The sequence below is a fragment of the Acartia tonsa genome, chromosome 8 (genome assembly GCF_053477335.1).
Source record: "Acartia tonsa isolate MP-2025a chromosome 8, ASM5347733v1, whole genome shotgun sequence".
Classification (NCBI taxonomy): domain Eukaryota; kingdom Metazoa; phylum Arthropoda; class Copepoda; order Calanoida; family Acartiidae; genus Acartia; species Acartia tonsa.
Genome location: NC_137267.1, coordinates 5,142,493 through 5,161,355, shown reverse-complemented (window position 1 = coordinate 5,161,355; position 18,863 = coordinate 5,142,493). Strand labels below are relative to the sequence as shown.

The 18,863-nt window shown below is 34.7% G+C and overlaps 3 long non-coding RNA genes across 3 annotated transcripts in view; 1 reads left to right on the top strand and 2 right to left on the bottom strand.

Annotated features, from left to right (window-relative positions):
• The window catches only part of LOC145325860 (uncharacterized), a 270,432-nt gene that overhangs the window by 32,450 nt on the left and 219,119 nt on the right, over positions 1–18,863 (top strand). The window lies entirely within an intron of this gene.
• LOC145325496 (uncharacterized) lies at positions 190–1,633 on the bottom strand. Its single transcript, XR_013881499.1, has 3 exons — positions 1,431–1,633; positions 866–966; positions 190–201 (listed from the first exon to the last, which is right to left on the bottom strand). It is a non-coding gene; the product is annotated as an uncharacterized LOC145325496 (long non-coding RNA).
• LOC145325857 (uncharacterized) lies at positions 8,777–9,671 on the bottom strand. The gene is made up of 2 exons (XR_013881620.1): positions 9,510–9,671; positions 8,777–9,309 (listed from the first exon to the last, which is right to left on the bottom strand). It is a non-coding gene; the product is annotated as an uncharacterized LOC145325857 (long non-coding RNA).

The window sequence follows — 18,863 nt, the reverse complement described above, 5'->3', positions numbered from 1 at the left end:
TAAACTTTTAAAGTGTAAACAAACGACTTTTGGATTTAAAAAAAACCTTTAGAGTTTTTTTAATTAACTTGTAAAGTTGTAATACCTACTAGAAAATTAGAATAGTAAAAAAATGAAATAAAGATAATAATATATTTAATTTCCTTGAGCTTTTTAGCCATCTCGCCATTTAGCATGAGAAATCCTGGCCTACTGAAGAATCTGAAACTCACGCAGTTATGAACTAAACAATTCACTATACCATTTTTGAAACTGCTTTCAGTCATTGAGACAGTACATAAATCTGACTTGTAGTAATTTTTCAACGAAGCTTGTTTCTTCGCAGGAACAGGAACCTATTTTTTTTATATACATATTACTATTTTATTTTTAAATTTAAGTTTTTTTTCTTCTCAGCTTAAGGTACTCAGCGAGTCAGCGGGGACATCCCCCCACCCCCCCAAATGAATTATATATTTTATTTTTTACCCCCTCCCACCCTCAAATAATATTTTTATAAAGCTTGGATGGACAATGATATCCTTGCCTCCATGATGTAATTGTAAAGGTTATCCCCCCCCCCCCAAAAAAAATAAAAATGCTTGTACTCTAAATTAATGTCAATAATAGTTATTTCTCTCATCTTATTATAATCAGCTGTCCGTGGATATAGAATGTAACTAAAACTAAAAAAACTGGTTTTAATCTTTGATTGTACATTTTTATATTCGTAGAAATCTGGATATAATATAAATAATGCTAGACATAGTTTTTTTTTGTATGGATGAGAACCGGTTACAATCCACCAGTTTCGAAAGAATAAGAGAAAAAAATGAGTAAATGTAAAACAATAAGATATTTTTTTAGTGATATGTATGTCCTTTGCCTTGTGTTTCTTTTTTTCAGCCTCTTCTTTGGCTTCCAACTCTTTAAATTCTTTAGCATGCAATCTCTCAATATGTCTCCTCAGGTTATAAGCTCGTGAACCTAAAAAAAGTAAAAAAAGTCAATCCTGGTTTGAATAGGAATAGAAAAAAATAGAAAAAAATCACATAAACTTTAAGAAATCCTGGAATCGATAGCACCCCAATAAATAGAGGAATCTTAATCAAATAAAAATTGTGTTGAATGTATAATTAACTATTGATTCAATCAAGGACAATGGAAGAAAAAAATAGATATTGAGCAGGGAAAGGACAATGGAAGAATAAGATTAAAAAGCAGGGAAAGGACAATGGAAGAAAAAAATGAATATTGAGCAGGGAAAGGACAAAGGAAGAAAAAGATATATTAATATTGAGAGCAGGTAAAGGACAATGGAAGAAAAGAAAGATTAATATTCAGTAGGGAAAGTACAATGGAAAAAAAAATTTATATTCAAGTTTAATTTCTAAATCTTATGCAATGCAATATAGTAGACAATTTAGAAAATACTAAAAAGATAAACCTACCCATCTCTTTGGCTTCAGATGTTGTAATTGTACTTCCACATACTCTTTCTTCTGTGTCGTCTGATATTTTTACCCTTATTTGACACACATATTTTCCATCTTCTTCAGTGAAAAAATTGTGAATTTTACTTTTAGATTCAGGTTTCTGTATTTTCCCCATTGTTAATACTTAATTGATTACATTCAGTTAGTTACAGCCTGAGCTGTCTGAAAAAAAATATGGTATTATCCTCTTAGGAAATTTTTCTATACATAATACTAGGAAATGATGACCTAAAAAATTTACCCAAGCCTCCAGGCCAATAATACTTATCACTTTATTACTGTGGTCTTAAAAAAATAAATGTAGTTATTACTTAGTTAACCTTTTATATGACAAAAAATGTAAAATAATAAAAGTCTGATCACATTATTGTAAATAAACTAATAATTACTATACTCCATCCCATGTGTTTAAATAACAGTGTAGTCAAATGAAAATCTATTTTTCGATACCAGTTTTAATTTTATAAGGTGTAACAAGTTAAATTTTTGAGAAAAATAGCATTGAAAAGTTAGTTCTGGTATCTATGTTCTAATATAATATGTTGCGGCATTCAGAGCACAGAGTTGCCAAATTATAATATTACTTTAAAAAAATCATTTTTAGCTAATCCGGAGCCGGAGCCGTTTTTAACGAAAAATACGGCTCCGGCTCCGGCTCCGGCTCCACCAAAAATGTTGCGGCTCCCGGCTCCCGGCTCCGGCTCCGGAACACTGATTTGTGTTATCATGTTCATGTTTCTTTTGGGCTGGTTTGCCACCTGTCTCCAGATTTTTGTGCTTACTTTAGGCATCATTTGTTTTGATTGTCTACAGTTACTTAGTCCTTCCCAGTATTTCTGCCACAGATTCATCCCCCAGTTCTTGATTTCCGCTTTTATGTTTGATTCTGCCATGGGGATATGTGTCCAGGTTCCCTGAACTTTCATATTCGCCCCTTCTCGTGCTTTCCTATCAGCGATCTCATTTCCATTGTGTCCTTGATGTCCTGGTATCCAGTTTATTGTAATCCTGTTGGTTTCTGCTAATTTGTTAACCATATTTTTAGTCTCTGCTGCCAGGTTTTCTTTTAGCCTGTATTTTCCCAGGGTCTTTATTACAGCTTGATTGTCCACGTAGAATTTTATGTTTCTGCCTGTTGTACCTGTGTTGACCAGTGTCAAGGCTGCTTCTTGTATTCCTAGTAACTCGGTCTGATACACCGTGGCCAGTGGTCCACTATTATTACATCCATATAGTCTTAAACCTGCTCCACTTATGACATATCCATATCCTGTTTTCTGTTCACTTTTGGAGCCGTCTGTGAAGACCATTATGTCTTCATTATCTATTCTTCCAGGTTTTAGTAGCTGTTGATTTATTGTCTCTCTCCTTTCTATGATGGTCTCAAAGTTTGTTGGTATGCTGATTGTGTAGTTCATCTTGTCTCTAGGGGCATGTATTAGTTTCAAATTCTTTGCCATATCCATGAGTGTCACAGCGTGGCTTTTTTTGCTTAGGAGTTGTCCTGGTTGTACTTTCCAACTACCATTGACAGCAAGTCTTTTGTATGTCACCATGGCTTGCGTCTTGATGAAGATGTCTATTGGTTGAATGCCCAGCAGGACCTCAAGCCCAGCAGTGGGCGTTGAGGTCATAGCATTGGATATTGCAACTAATGCTTTTCTCTGTACTTTCTTCAGTATGTTGTTTATTTCAGTTGTGTTTATAGCTGTTATCCATGCAAAACATCCATATGTGAGTGTTGGTCTGATGATACTGCGGTAAAGCCAGCGTCCTATTTTCTGATTGACTCCCCAGGTCCTGTTTAACATACGATTGCAGTGTAGCCATGTGTTGTTGGCTTTTTCTGCAGCTTTTTCCACATGTTTCCTCCAGTTTAGGTTATTTCTTATAGTCACACCAAGGTATACATATTCCGAAACCCATTGAAGTTTCTGTCCGTTCATTGTTATGTCTAGGTATTTTGGTTTCATGCCTTTCCTGCAGAAAAGCATGACTTTTGTCTTGGCTGGGCTAAAGCTAAGCCCGTGTTCTTCAGCCCATTCTTCTAGTGTGTAGATATCATTTTGTAAGTTTCTTACACAGTCCTCTTCTGTTTTGCCTACACTAATTACATGTGTGTCATCTGCATAAATGTTTCTTTTACAGGGGTGTATTTTTGGAAATCTGAGGTTTAGATTGTTTTTGGCCATGTTCCATAAATCCACAGATGCCACCCCTCCCTGCGGGGTGCCTCTGGTAGTTTGTTTACTCGCTGATTCTCCATTTATTGTTGCTGTAACTGTTCTACCTCTAAGCATCTGCTCGGTCCAGGCACAGGTTTCCCTGTCTGCTCCTATGTCTGTCAGGTTCTTAATCATGCTCTTGACTGTTAGCATGTTAAAAGCTGCGCTCATGTCGCAAAAGAGCACAGCAACAAAGTTGTTGTGCTCTAGTCCCTTTTCAATTGTGGCGAGTAGGGAGTGTATTGCATCCTCCGTCCCCACTGATTCTTTGTAGCTGTAGATGTTTCTAGAGAGTTTTTTTCTTATAACTTTTTCATTAAGATTCCAGTATAGGCATCTTTCTAATCCTTTCAGTAGGAAGGATGACAACGATAATGGTCTCTTAGATTTTGGGTCCGTATAGTCTTTTTTCCCAGGTTTGTCAAGGAAACAAACTCTCGTGTCCAGCCAACATTTGGGGCTATAACTCAGTCTTACGCTATGTCTGTATAGTCTGACTATGTCACCTGTAATTAAGTCCAGTCCTTTTTTTAACAAAACAGGGTAAATACCATCCCCCCCAGGGGATTTGAAATTACCAAAGCTGTTAATAGCAGCTCTAACTGATTCTTCATTTATCACACTATCCATATCTATCCTCCTATTATTACTTGTATGATCTATGGGTTCATCATTGTCACCTTCTGGTTCCTCCGGAAAGTGTTCTTCAAGCAGCACCTGTAGTGATTCACTTACTGTCTTCGTAAATTGTCCGTCTTTCTTTTTAATTGTTCCCATTTGCTGTTTCTTGCCCCTTTTGAAAATCTTTTGTACTTTTGCTGCCGTGTCCAGTTTTGTCATTTCTGTACAGAATTTTTTCCAGTCCTTACCCTTCTCTTTTTGAATTAGTCTAGCATGTCTGTTTCTTAATTGTCTGTACTCTTCCCATCTCTCATCTGTTCTTTCCCTTCTTACCCTTCTCCTAAACTTTTCAAGTTCCTTTTTAGATTTTTCTAATGTCTTTCTCCACCATCTAGGCTTCTCCTTTCCCTTTTTCTCTGACTCTTTGCAGCTCTCTTCAAATGCCTCTATTATGTCTTTCCTTAGGTCTTCTGCTTCATTATCTAATCTATCTCTATCTATTTCATCGCTATCTATTCTCTGTCTAACATTTCTCTTACTTTGTAATGCTTGTTTGTAGTTTTGCCAGTTGGTCTTCTTAACATTTCTGAAAATACTAGTATTAATATTTCAGCCATATTTCAGCCATACTGAAAACTTATGCATAGCATTATATTACAGACAATTTTCCACGAATGTCAAATAAAAAATCATAAAATTATTAGCAGATTTAATCTTATAATTATAATATCCTCATATCACACAATTAGGGAGGGAGGGAAAATTTGTACCCAGAGTATTTAAAAAGAAAAGCCTTGACATAGAAAAGATAATCTCTAAACCATTTTTGTGCAACTTTTGTCTATAATAAATGTTATAAACTCAAAAAAGGCTCCTTCAAACATGGCCTATACAAAATAGACTTTAATCAATACCTCCTTTGTTATTTTATAATGATACTTATTTACTAAACATGTAAGTATGTCCTCAAACATTATCCTGTATCTAAGCAGTTTTTCAACAAACTTACATACAATTTGGTTTCGACTGTTATACTTTTATATTCTGATTATTCAGTTCTGACACTCTACACACAGGGTGCGCCACATATAACCGGACTTTTTTTAAACGGCCATAGCGCCAAAACTTCTTGACCAATCAGGATGTTTGACCCCACTATAAAAAGCTTAGGTAATGACCTTTTACCACAAAAAAATCTTTGGGCGAAGATGGGCTCGTACTCCGAGCTGGCCGCGCTTATGTTCAACAAGGCAGATTCGAAGTGCGCCGGCGGTATAATCTGGATTCTCGACTAGAGCCCACTAAATCGGACCTCAACCCATCTGTAGATGAGGTAGAGTAATACAACTTGCTGGGGATACTGTTAGATACATAAGTAAGACACTAGAAAAGACTAGAGCTCTCTATCTAAAATGGCTTGGCTGTAGTACTCCGGCAAAGTGAAACGTGGCAGATTTAGAGATGTCAAAAACGTCAAAAATCGTGTAAAATCGAGAAAATTTCTTGGTTCTCGTCGTTAGAGACACATATGGAACCTAAAAACTCATTTTAGACTATGGATTGCGCTAACAACCCTAGCTGAATCTTTATACCATTTCCAAAAAGGTATAACACGTCATTCTAGCTCAACTGTGGTCCAAATAAGAGCCTCCGTGTCAAATGGTAGCTTGAAAGTCGGGTGAATATTGATCCTGCGGTTACTCACGTTCCTAAGGAAATGGGGCCTTTCAGCAGTCCGATCTTAATTCAATGGACTTTTGGGCCTGGGGCTACTTTGAAGCATGCACCAATAGACGTGCCCATACCAAAAAGACCTCCCTCATTGCCACTATCAAGGAGAACTTCGCCAGGTTGGACAGGTACATTCTGACCTGGGCATGCCGGCGGTTGAGGAGGCGGGTAGAGGTGGTGATTGATGCTGGCGACGATTTTTTTTCAATTATCTACTAGTCATATACCTAGTTTGCTTCCCAGTTTTTAAAATTTAATAAAATCTTTAAAATTCACGATTTTATGTTCATTTGTTTACAAAAAGTCCGGTTATATGTGGCGCACCCTGTATGTTAATGTTCTTTTGTCCTACAGTTTCAGAGTTTTTCTTTTATGGTTGTTATCATCCTTGTTTAAATGAATTCACACACATTTATCAAATTTAAAACAATATGAAAGGTAAATTAATAAAGATTTGGGGGGGGGGGATTACAATGGATTATAAATCTCCTCCCAACTTAAGTAGTATCATATTTTTAAGAAATTCACATACATTTATCAAAATATTTAAAACTAGTTTAAATTAAACAAAATGTACAAATTAGAAATCTCCGCCCATTTTGCTGTCATAGTATTTTATCAGGGAGGAAGCGGGAAATTAGGCTGTTTATTACACTAGTCCAAAAAGCTTTATAATAAAGTTTTTCTTATACGTTGGCTCAACAACTTTGGGAGTGTTAATAAATTTGGGTTGGTTGGTTCATTAAGTCCAGTGTCCAATCGTTTAAACAACAAGTTTTAATCTACAGAATTCTAACCACATTTTTTTACTACTTATATATGTTGATAAAATAAATGCACAAAATTTTTAGTTTTTTTAATTTTAATCTTTAGTTGAGCTTATCCTTAGATATATATAAACAACAGGATGTATGTATGTCTATAACTTATAATATGTTCCGATATAAAATTAGACCAAAGTGGTCTTACTTTACAGTGAAGCTTCATATTTACCTTCAACCCACCCCCTATCCCCATAAAAAAAACAAGGATGACAGCATCCAATAAAGCAAGTGTCAGAACTATTAGCTATTCAAAAAGTTTAAAAATCAACATGTTTAAAATGGATGTACGGACATTCTGGTAACGATTATAGAGTTGCTACGCTTTCTAAATCGTACCTAACTACTACAGGGATCACCATGCAAAGTTTGAAATCGATAAGACAATTCTAACATGTTTAAATCAACAATAACCGTTCCGGACGGACGGACCAACCCTAATCATAAAAAAGCTTCAGTTTTAAAAATATTTTTCAAATTGAAAGTAGAAATTCAAATCACAATTTTAATTTTGATACCATCACTCACAAAATTTTGATTAACCCTTTACAGTCGGGCCCCTTGCAGCACCTTAATCGGTCGTGGGGGGGGGGGCGTTCAACGCCCCCCCCCTATTATCTCAGTTCCTATTAGAGCTAGAGGGCTAATTTTTTTGTGCAAGTTCCCTGTTTGATAATGAATTTCCGACCTTTTTATAAGTCTAAGTCAATTTTCGCTTCCTTCACCCTTTTATTTAACAACCTTTGTTTTTATGTCTTTTTTTACTTAAAAATTTCAAACAGCTGTAATTTTCTTATTTTTGAAGCTAGAAGTACAATTTTTTCCGCAGCTGCCAGCCGCCGCAGTCGGCGGTTGGCGGGAAAACGGCGGCGGATCTTTATGAAATTTTAGAAAAGCTTAAGTTTAAAATTTGAAGTCTTTAAGTCAAAAATTGCGGCCACAGGAGTCTTTTAAAGATTTCTGAAGACCTGGAGGATCAGGACCTGGAGGATCATACCTGGAACCTTAAAGTCACTTGAACACCTGTATTTCATATAAGGATGTACTACTAGAGGATATTTTAGTATTTTGGTATGATAAAATGCTTTGTTTTAGTCAAAAAAAAAATTTCGCTGTGCCCGCCAGGATGGAGATATTCAAAAAATTCCAACTCTCAGTTATGTGTCATACCCATACTTAAAAAGTCACGCAGTTTGGGCTCTTTATCTTTCACACACAGAAAATGAGATAGAAAAAACTGGAGGGGGGGGGGGGGCGTTGGGGGCGTTCAACGCCCCCCCCCCCCGACCGTTAAGGGTTAAAAAGCAGCCTAAAAGCAGTACAAAGCCATGGATTTATAATAGCTTAAATTTCTTTTAAACATTTTTAGTAGCGAAAATACTCTGTCCGCCAGTCAGTCCGTAACGCAATAGGGGAAACATAATTTTCTCGGCTCCTATTAAATTTTTAGTGAAAATCTTTATGACATATGCTCACATAATCTATACATTTTATTGTCTATCTGTCTGTTATTTGGAGTGCTAGATCGATTCCTAGATTTTAAAGTTTTTATGATTTTCTTAACTCCTTTTCAAGACAGAGGACAAAATTTTCGGGGATTAATTAATTTTACATCTTACATATTTTCACCAAGTTTTATTAGGATTTGTCTAATAATTGGGGTGCTAGATCGATTCCTAGATTTTTAGGTTTTCATGATTTTCTTGATTCCTATTTCCCGAGATCCATTAGTGTTTTTTGAGCTTCGCTACTTATGGATGTTGTCATCCTTATTTTATTCTGGAAATTTTTATTTTAAAATGTAACTTAAAACGCTTATTATCATCCTATTGTATTAAATTTTTCATGTCTTTCATATAAATAAAAGTAAAAATAATGCAGTTTTTTTTATTTATTTCATTAATATATATTTTCATAATTTTGTTACAATACTATATAATATTTCATTACATAAATGGATTTAGGATATTGCGGATATATAGACAGGGGAAAATTTAGTCTGCTATTGGCTAGTTCATTCAGTAGTCCACTAGGAAAATGGGGAAAGATGTCATAGCTTTTGGCCTACCTATCCTATTGATGTCCTAGTGGAGGGAAAGAAAAGAGAGATGGAGTAAATAAACCGCCTAGAAAAGAGATGGGGTATAGGTAATTTCCTGACGTCAAAAGAATGCCGAAAGCAGTCACATTCATCCCCATTTTCCAAGGGCGCTAAACACAGGTACTTCAGTTTGTTCAACCAAAGAATCCATGATTCCCATGATGTCCGTGATGTCCTCCATGATGTCCATGGTGTCCATGATGACCATGATATCCTGGATGAGGTCCGTGATATGCTATGACCAGCGGTTCAGGTTTAGCCGCAGCCCAAGCTGATTGGAAGGTACTAGCCAGTACAAGCACAGCAAACACGATAAGACTGGAAAATCTCATTTTCTAAAAAAAAATTATATTTAAGTATAGTCAAGATAAAACTATGGGTGTAAAAATAGGAAGGTAGGGGACATTGAACTGGTTATTACACTAGTCCCCAATGTATCATAATAATTTTTAAAACTTTGGGTACCACCAGTTTGATTTTAATTAACCCTCCCTCCCTGATTATAATAATAATAAATATCCCTTATAAAAGTTACCTTATATGTGTCTTGATTAGGTGATATTTTGTAACTGAATCAAATTTTAAGAATTAAACCTTTTATACCTTCAAACTTATAAGGACACTCTGCTAGATAAATAAATTTTTAGTATAATAATCAAGCACACTAATATTAATCTTACATACAAGTATTAGGATGTCTATCTAAGGATCTCACCTAATCCAGACACATATAATGTAACTTTTAAAAGGGATATTTATTATTATTATAATCAGGGAGGAAGGGGTAATTAAAATCAAACTGGTGGTACCCAAAGTTTTAAAAATTATTATAAAACATTGGGGACTAGTGTAATAACCAGTTCAATGTCCCCTACCTTCCTATTTTTACACCCATAGTTTTATCTTTGACTACAAATGCTAAACTATACTTAAATATAATTTTTTTTTAGAAAATGAGATTTACCAGTCTTATCCTGTTTGCTGTGCTTGTACTGGCTAGTACCTTTCAATCAGCTAAAGCTGCGGCAAAACCTGAACCGCTGGGAGGATTTTTCGGAGGACATCATGGACATCACAGGCATCATGGACATCATGGGCATCATGGAGGATATCATGGTCATCATGGACACCATGGACATCATGGAGGACACTACGGACATCATGGGCATCATGGATTCTTTGGATGAACAAACTGAAGTACCTGTGTTTAGTGCCCTTGGAAAATGGGGATGAATGTGACTGCTTTCGGCATACCCTATCTCTCTTCTCTTTCCCTCCACTATGACATCAATATGATAGGTAGGCCAAAAGCTGTGACACCTATCCCAATTTTCCTAGTGGACTACTGAACGAACTAGCCAATAGCAGACTAAATTATCCCCTGTCTATATATCCACAATATCCTAAATCCATTTATATATTGAAATATTATATAGTATTGTAACAAAATTATGAAAATATATATTAATGAAATAAATAAAAAAAACTGCATTATTTTTACTTTTATTTATATGAAAGACATGGAAAAATTTAATACAATAGGATAATAAGCGTTTTGTAGGGTTGGGCCGGATACTTTTTTGGCCGGATACCGGATACCGGATATCCGGCTGATTTTAAATGCCGGATATCCGGCAAATATCCGGTTATCCTGCCAAATTACCGGATATCCGGCCGGATAACCGGCCAAATTACCAGATATTAAAGAAGCAAAAAAAAATTTTATCAGAAATATTATATAAATTTACATAAAGTTAAACTTGTTCAGAAAAAATGTACTTCTAGCTTCAATAATAAGAAAATTATAGCCATTTAAAATTTAAAAAGCAGATATTTTTGGTGTAAAGTATAAAAAAATATAGAGCCGGATATCCGGCCGGATAGTTTCAATATCCGGTATCCGGCCGGATATTGAAAATGGCCGGATATCCGGCCCAACCCTAGTTTTAAGTTACATTTTAAAATACAAATTTACAAAATAAAACAAGGATGGCAACATCCATAAGTAGCGGAGCTCAAAAACACTAATGGATCTCGAAAATCTTAAAATCTAGAAATCGATCTAGCACCTCAAATAACAGAAAGATGGACAAAAAAAAATTACATTAATTGAATATTTAACGGACCAACCCTAATCATAAAAAAGCTTCAGTTTTAAAAATATTTTTCAAATTGAAAGTAGAGATTCAAATCACAATTTTAATTTGGTACCATCACTCACGAAATTTTGAAAATCGGACCATAAACATAAAAAAAATGTATAGTGATTAAAAAGCAGCCTAAAAGCAGTACAAAAGCCATAGATTTATAATAGCTTAAATTTCTTTTAAGCATTTTTAGTAGCGAAAATACTCTGTCCGCCATTCAGTCCATGACGCAATGGGGGAAACGTAATTTTCTCGGCTCCTATTCAAGATAGATAGCTAAAATTTTTTGTGAAGATCCTTATGACATATGCCCATCTAATCTATACATTTTTTGTCCATCTGTCTGTTATTTTGGGTGCTAGATCGATTCCTAGATTTTAAAGTTGTCATGATTTTCTCAACTCCTTTTCAAGATAGAGGGCAGAAATTTTCAGGGATTAATTAATTTTACATCTTACATATTTTCACCAAGTTAGCGAAACTACTCTGTTCGCCAGTCAGTCCGTAACGCAATGGGGGAAACGTAATTGTCTCGACTCCTATTCAAGATAGAAAGCTGAAATTTTTAGTGAAGATTCTTATGACATATGCCCATCTAATCTATACTTTTTTTGTCCATTTTTCTGTTATTTGGAGTGCTAGATCGATTTCTAGATTTTAAAGTTTTCATGATTTTCTCAACTCCTTTTCAAGATAGAGGGCAGAAATTTTCAGGGATTAATTAATTTTACATCTTACATATTTTCACCAAGTTTTATTAGGATTTGTCCAATAATTAGGGTGCTAGATTGATTCCTAGATCTTTAGGTTTTCGTGATTTTCTCGATTCCTATTCAGGATTTACGGCTAAAATTACAAAAGATGGAATATACTCCTATTCTACAAATTTCCATTTTACATATTACACCGTTCTTTAGTAATTTTTTTCCTGAGATCCATTAGTGTTTTTTGAGCTTCGTTACTTATGGATGTTGTCATCCTTGTTTTATTTTGTAAATTTGTATTTCAAATGTAACTTAAAACGCTTATTATCCTATTGTATTAATTTTTTTATGTCTTTCATACAAATAAAAGTAAAAATAATGCAGTTTTTTTATCTATTTCATTAATATATATTTTTATAATTTTGTTACAATACTATATAATATTTCAATATATAAATGGATTTAGGATATTGTGGATATATAGACATGGGATAATTTAGTCTGCTATTGGCTAGTTCGTTCAGTAGTCCACTAGGAAAATTGGGATAGGTGCCACAGCTTTTGGCCTACCTATTCTATTGACGTCATAGTGGAGGGAAAGAGAAAAGAGATGGGGTAAATAAACCCCCTAGAAAAGAGATGGGGTATAGGTAATTTCCTGACGTCAAAAGAATAGGTATGCTGAAAGCAGTCACATTCATCCCCATTTTCCATGGGCACTAAACACAGGTACTTCAGTTTATTCAACCAAAGAATCCATGATGTCCGTGGTGTCCTCTATGATGTCCATGGTGTCCATGATGACCCCGATATCCTCCATGATGACCCCCATATCCTCCATGATGACCATGATATCCTCCATGATGTCCATGATGTCCTCCAAAAAGTCCACCCAGGAACGGTTCAGGTTTAGCCGCAGCCCCAGCTGATTGGAAGGTACTAGCCAGTACAAGCACAGCAAACACGATAAGACTGGTAAATCTCATTTTCTAAAAATAAGAAAATCATATTTAAGTATAGTTTAGCATTTGTAGTCAAAGATAAAACTATAGGTGTAAAAATAGGAAGGTAGGGGACATTGAACTGGTTATTACACTAGTCCCCAATGTTTCATAATAATTTTTAAAACTTTGGGTACCACCAGTTTGATTTTAATTACCCCTCCCTCCCTGATTATAATAGTAATAAATATCCCTTATAAAAGTTACCTTATATGTGTCTGGATTAGGTGATACTTTGTAACTGAATCAAATTTTAAGAATTAAACCTTTTATACCTTTAAACTTATAAGGACACTCTGCTAGATAAATAAATTTTTAGTATAATAATCAAGCACACTAATATTAATCTTACATTCAAGTAACAGGATGTCTATCTAAGGATCTCACTCTAACCACTGAACCAATATGGTTCTCCTTGACAGAGAAGCCTCTTGTATGTCCAGAGAAGGCTATAACAATTTATTCTAATATGAAATTAACATGATGTCTGTCTTTGTGTAGTGAAGAATCTCACTAACCACTGAACCAATATGGTACTCCTTGATAGAGGAGCATCTTGTATGTTCAGGGAAGGTTCATAACTATTTGATAAAAAAATCACCAAAAAAATTATATTTACATTTCTTTTCAAAAACTGAAAATTTTGGGTCAATCCCCCCCCCCCCCCATTTTCTTTCAAAATATATGTAAAATTAGTAGACTATCCCTTAAAGGTGAATCTTTATACATGAAGCTTTTGCTATCAGAAGATTATAAAAATCTCCGCCCATTTCTTGGAAATTCTTAGTTATAGTTTGACCGCTGAGCAGTAAACACCTGGATTAAAGGTTAAATTACAACATATGTGCTAAAGGTTAAACTTATATACAGCGAAATATTTTCAAGTGACAGCAAAAATGCCAGCTATCAGAAGACAAAAAGATAAGTTATTTAAAAAACGCATCAAATGCCCTAATGAAACTAATTTTAACGATTGGAGGGACTTAAATCGGCTTTACCAAAATAAATTAATGAAGGCAAAAAAAGATTATTATCACAATAAAGTTCTAGAATTATCAAATGATATTAAGAAAACTTGGACTCTTATAAACGCAGTTATAAATGGAAGAAAGCATAAGGAAAGTTTACCTAACATTTTTTATGATGACATAAAATCATATTCAGGGGCAAAGTCAATAGCTGATGTTTTAACGACTTTTTCTCAAGTATTGGGTCTAAAATTGCAGAAAATATACCAAATTCTGAATCTAATTTTCACAGCTTTCTTGGGGAGAAAAATGATACTAATTTCAATTTTGTTATTGTAACTAAAAAGAACTTGTTGTATGCTCTAAATAAACTTAAAAACAAAAAGAGTTGTGGGAAGGATAAAATCTCAATCTTTCTTATTAAAGAAGTTATAAATGAAATTATTAATCCATTAGTGCACCTTTTCAATTTATCATTAAAAACAGGATTCATACCACAAAAATACAAAATTGCTCGCGTAGTACCTTTTTTAATCGTCCAATTTCTATTCTTTCAGCATTTAGCAAAATTTTAGAAAAAGTTGTTGCATTACAAATTATCAAATTTTTATTAGATTGTAATATCCTGTATAAATATCAATATGGGTTTCGTCCTAATCATAACACAACACAGCCTTTATTAAATTTACTTAAGCATATCCAATGATGATAGACTAGATTAACCCTTTTGTAGATTAAAATTATTTGAAAAGTTTGGACACCGCAAGTTTTAACCAACTTATAAAGATTTAATAAATGTTTTTATACCAAAGAATAATAGAACATTTTTAATTAACAGTTTTTTCCAAGAATTCCCTAAGAATTTCCAGGAAATGGGCGGAGATTTTTATAATCTTCTGATAGCAAAAGCTTTATGTATAAAGATTCACCTTTAAGGGATAGTCTACTAATTTTACATATATTTTAAAGAAAATGGGGGGGGGGGGATGGATTGACCCAAAATTTACAGTTTTTGAAAAGAAATTTAAATATAATTTTTGGTGATTTTTCTATCAAATAGTTATAACCTTCCCTGGACATACAAGAAGCTTCTCTGTCAAGGAGAACCATATTGGTTCAGTGGTTAGTGAGATTCTTCACTACACAGAGACAGGCATCATGTTACTTTCATATGAGAATAAATTGTTATAATCTTCCTTGGACATACAAGAAGCTTCTCTGTCAAGGAGAACCATTTTGGTTCAGTTGTTAGAGTGAGATCCTTAGATAGACATCTAAATACTTGTATGTAAGTTTAATATCAGTGTGCTTGATTATTATACTAAAAATTTATTTATCTAAATTTAAGGTACAGAAATTTTAAGCTATTACAGCAGTATAAACAGTTTTCCAGTATGACTTCGGAACCGATTAATATCCTAGGTATTAGTGCATATTCTCAGCCATACTGAAAACTTATGTATAGCACCATATTACAGACAATTTTCCACGAATGTCAAATAAAAAATCATAAAATTATTAGCAGATTTAATCTTTTAATATCCCCAGAAAGCTGTCTATCACACAATTAGGGAGGGAGGGAAAATTTGTACCCAGAGTTTTTAAAAAGAAAAGCCTTGACAAAGAAAAGATAATCTCTAAACCATTTTTGTGCAACTTTTGTCTATAATAAATGTTATAAACTCAAAAAAGGCTCCTTCAAACATGGCCCATACAAAATAGACTTTAATCAATACCTCCTTTGTTATTTTATAATGATACTTCTTTACTAAACATGTAAGTATGTCCTCAAACATTATCCTGTATCTAAGCAGTTTTTCAACAAACTTACATACAATTTGGTTTCGACTGTTATACTTTTATATTCTGATTATTCAGTTCTGACACTCTACACACAGGGTGCGCCACATATAACCGGACTTTTTTAAAACAGCCATAGCGCCAAAACTACTTGACCAATCAGGATGTTTGACCCCACTATAAAAAGCTTAGGTAATGACCTTTTACCACAAAAAAATCTTTGGGCGAAGATGGGCTCGTACTCCGAGCTGGCCGCGCTTATGTTCAACAAGGCAGATTCGAAGTGCGCCGGTTGTATAATCTGGATTCTCAACTAGGGCCCACCAAATCAGACCTCAACCCATCTGTAGATGAGGTAGAGTAATACAACTTGCTGGGAATACTGTTAGATACATAAGTAAGACACTAGAAAAGACTAGAGCTCTCTATCTAAAATGGCTTGGCTGTAGTACTCCGGCAAAGTGAAACGTGGCAGATTTAGAGATGTCGAAAACGTCAAAAATCGTGTAAAATCGTGAAAATTTCTTGGTTCTCGTCGTTAGAGACACATATGGAACCTAAAAACTCATTTTAGACTATGGATTGCGCTAACAACCCTAGCTGAATCTTTATACCATTTCCAAAAAGGTGTAACACGTCATTCTATCTCAACTGTGGTCCAAATAAGAGCCTCCGTGTCAAATGGTAGCTTGAAAGTCGGGTGAATTTTGATCCTGTGGTTACTCACGTTCATAAAGAAATGGGGCCTTCCAGCAGTCCGATCTTAATTCAATGGACTTTTGGGCCTGGGGCTACTTTAAAGCATGCACCAATAGACGTGCCCATACCAAAAAGACCTCCCTCATTGCCACTATCAAGGAGAACTTCGCCAGCTTGGACAGGTACATTCTGACCTGGGCATGCCGGCGGTTGAGGAGGCGGGTAGAGGCGGTGATTGATGCTGGCGACGATTTTTTTTTAATTATCTACTAGTCATATACCTAGTTTGCTTCCCAGTTTTTAAAATTTAATAAAATCTTTAAAATTCACGATTTTATGTTCATTTGTTTACAAAAAGTCCGGTTATATGTGGCGCACCCTGTATGTTAATGTTGTTTTGTCCTACAGTTTCAGAGTTTTTCTTTTATGGTTGTTATCATCCTTGTTTAAATGAATTCACACACATTTATCAAATTTAAAACAATTATTAAAGATTTGGGGGGGGGGGGTACAATGGATTATAAATCTCCTCCCACCTAGTATCATATTTTTAAGAAATTCACATACATTTATCAAAATATTTAAAACTGGTTTAAATTAAACAAAATGTACAAATTAGAAATCTCCGCCCATTTTGCTGTCATAGTATTTTATCAGGGAGGAAGGGGAAATTGGGCTGTTTATTACACTAGTCCCAAAAGCTTTATAATAAAGTTTTTCTTATACGTTGGCTCAACAACTTTGGGAGTGTTAATAAATTTGTATTGGTTGGTTCATTAAGTCCAGTGTCCAATCGTTTAAACAACAAGTTTTAATCTACAGAATTCTAACCACATTTTTTTACTACTTATATATGTTGATAAAATAAATGCACAAAATTTTTAGTTTTTTAATTTTAATCTTTAGTTGAGCTTATCCTTAGATATATAAACAACAGGATGTATGTATGTCTATAACTTATAATATGTTCCGATATAAAATTAGACCAAAGTGGTCTTACTTCACAGTGAAGCTTCATATTTACCTTCAACCCACCCCCTATCCCCATAAAAAATAAACAAGGATGACAGCATCCAATAAAGCGAGTGTCAGAACTATTAGCTATTCAAAAAGTTTAAAAATCAACATGTTTAAAATGGACGTACGGACATTCTGGTAACGATTATAGAGTTGCTACGCTTTCTAAATCGTACCTAACTACTACAGGGATCACCATGCAAAGTTTGAAATCGATAAGACAATTCTAACATGTTTAAATCAACAATAACCGTTCCGGACGGACGGACCAACCCTAATCATAAAAAAGCTTCAGTTTTAAAAATATTTTTCAAATTGAAATTAGAAATTCAAAACACAATTTTAATTTTGATACCATCACTCACAAAATTTTGATTAACCCTTTACAGTCGGGCCCCTTGCAGCACCTTAATCGGTCGTGGGGGGGGGGGGGGCGTTCAACGCCCCCCCTATTATCTCAGTTCCTATTAGAGCTAGAGGGCTAATTTTTTTGTGCAAGTCCCCTGTTTGATAATGAATTTCCGACCTTTCATAAGTCTAAGTCAATTTTCGCTTCCTTCACCCTTTTATTTAACAATTTTTGTTTTTAGGTCTTTTTTTACTTAAAAATTTCAAACAGCTGTAATTTTCTTATTTTTGAAGCTAGAAGTACAATTTTTTCCGCAGCTGTACTTTGCATCTGCCAGCCGCCGCAGTCGGCGGTTGGCGGGAAAACGGCGGCGGATCTTTATGAAATTTTAATACCTTGTGTAGACATGTTAGAAAAGCTTAAGTTTAAAATTTGTCTTTAAGTCAAAAATTGCGGCCACAGGAGTCTTTTAAAGATTTCTGGAGACCTGGAGGATCAGGACCTGCAGGATCATACCTGGAACCTTAAAGTCACTTGAACACCTGTATTTCATATAAGGATGTACTACTAGAGGATATTTTAGTATTTTGGTATGATAAAATGCTATGTTTTAGTCAAAAAAAATATTTTCGCTGTGCCCGCCAGGATGGAGATATTAAAAAAATTCCAACTCTCAGTTATGTGTCATACCCATACTTAAAAAGTCACGCAGTTTGGGCTCTTTATCTTTCACACACAGAAAATGAGATAGAAAAAACTGGAGGGGGGGGGGGGGGCGTTCAACGCCCCCCCCCCAACCGTTAAGGGTTAAAAAGCAGCCTAAAAGCAGTATAAAGCCTTGGATTTATAATAGCTTAAATTTCTTTTAAACATTTTTAGTAGCGAAAATACTCTGTCCGCCAGTCAGTCCGTAACGCAATAGGGGAAATGTAATTTTCTCGGCTCCTATTAAATTTTTAGTGAAAATCCTTATGACATATGCTCATATAATCTATACATTTTATTGTCTATCTGTCTGTTATTTGGAGTGCTAGATCGATTCCTAGATTTAAAGTTTTTATGATTTTCTCAACTCCTTTTCAAGAAAGAGGGCAGAAATTTTCGGGGATTAATTAATTTTACATCTTACATATTTTCACCAAGTTTTATTAGGATTTGTCTAATAATTGGGGTGCTAGATCGATTCCTAGATTTTTAGGTTTTC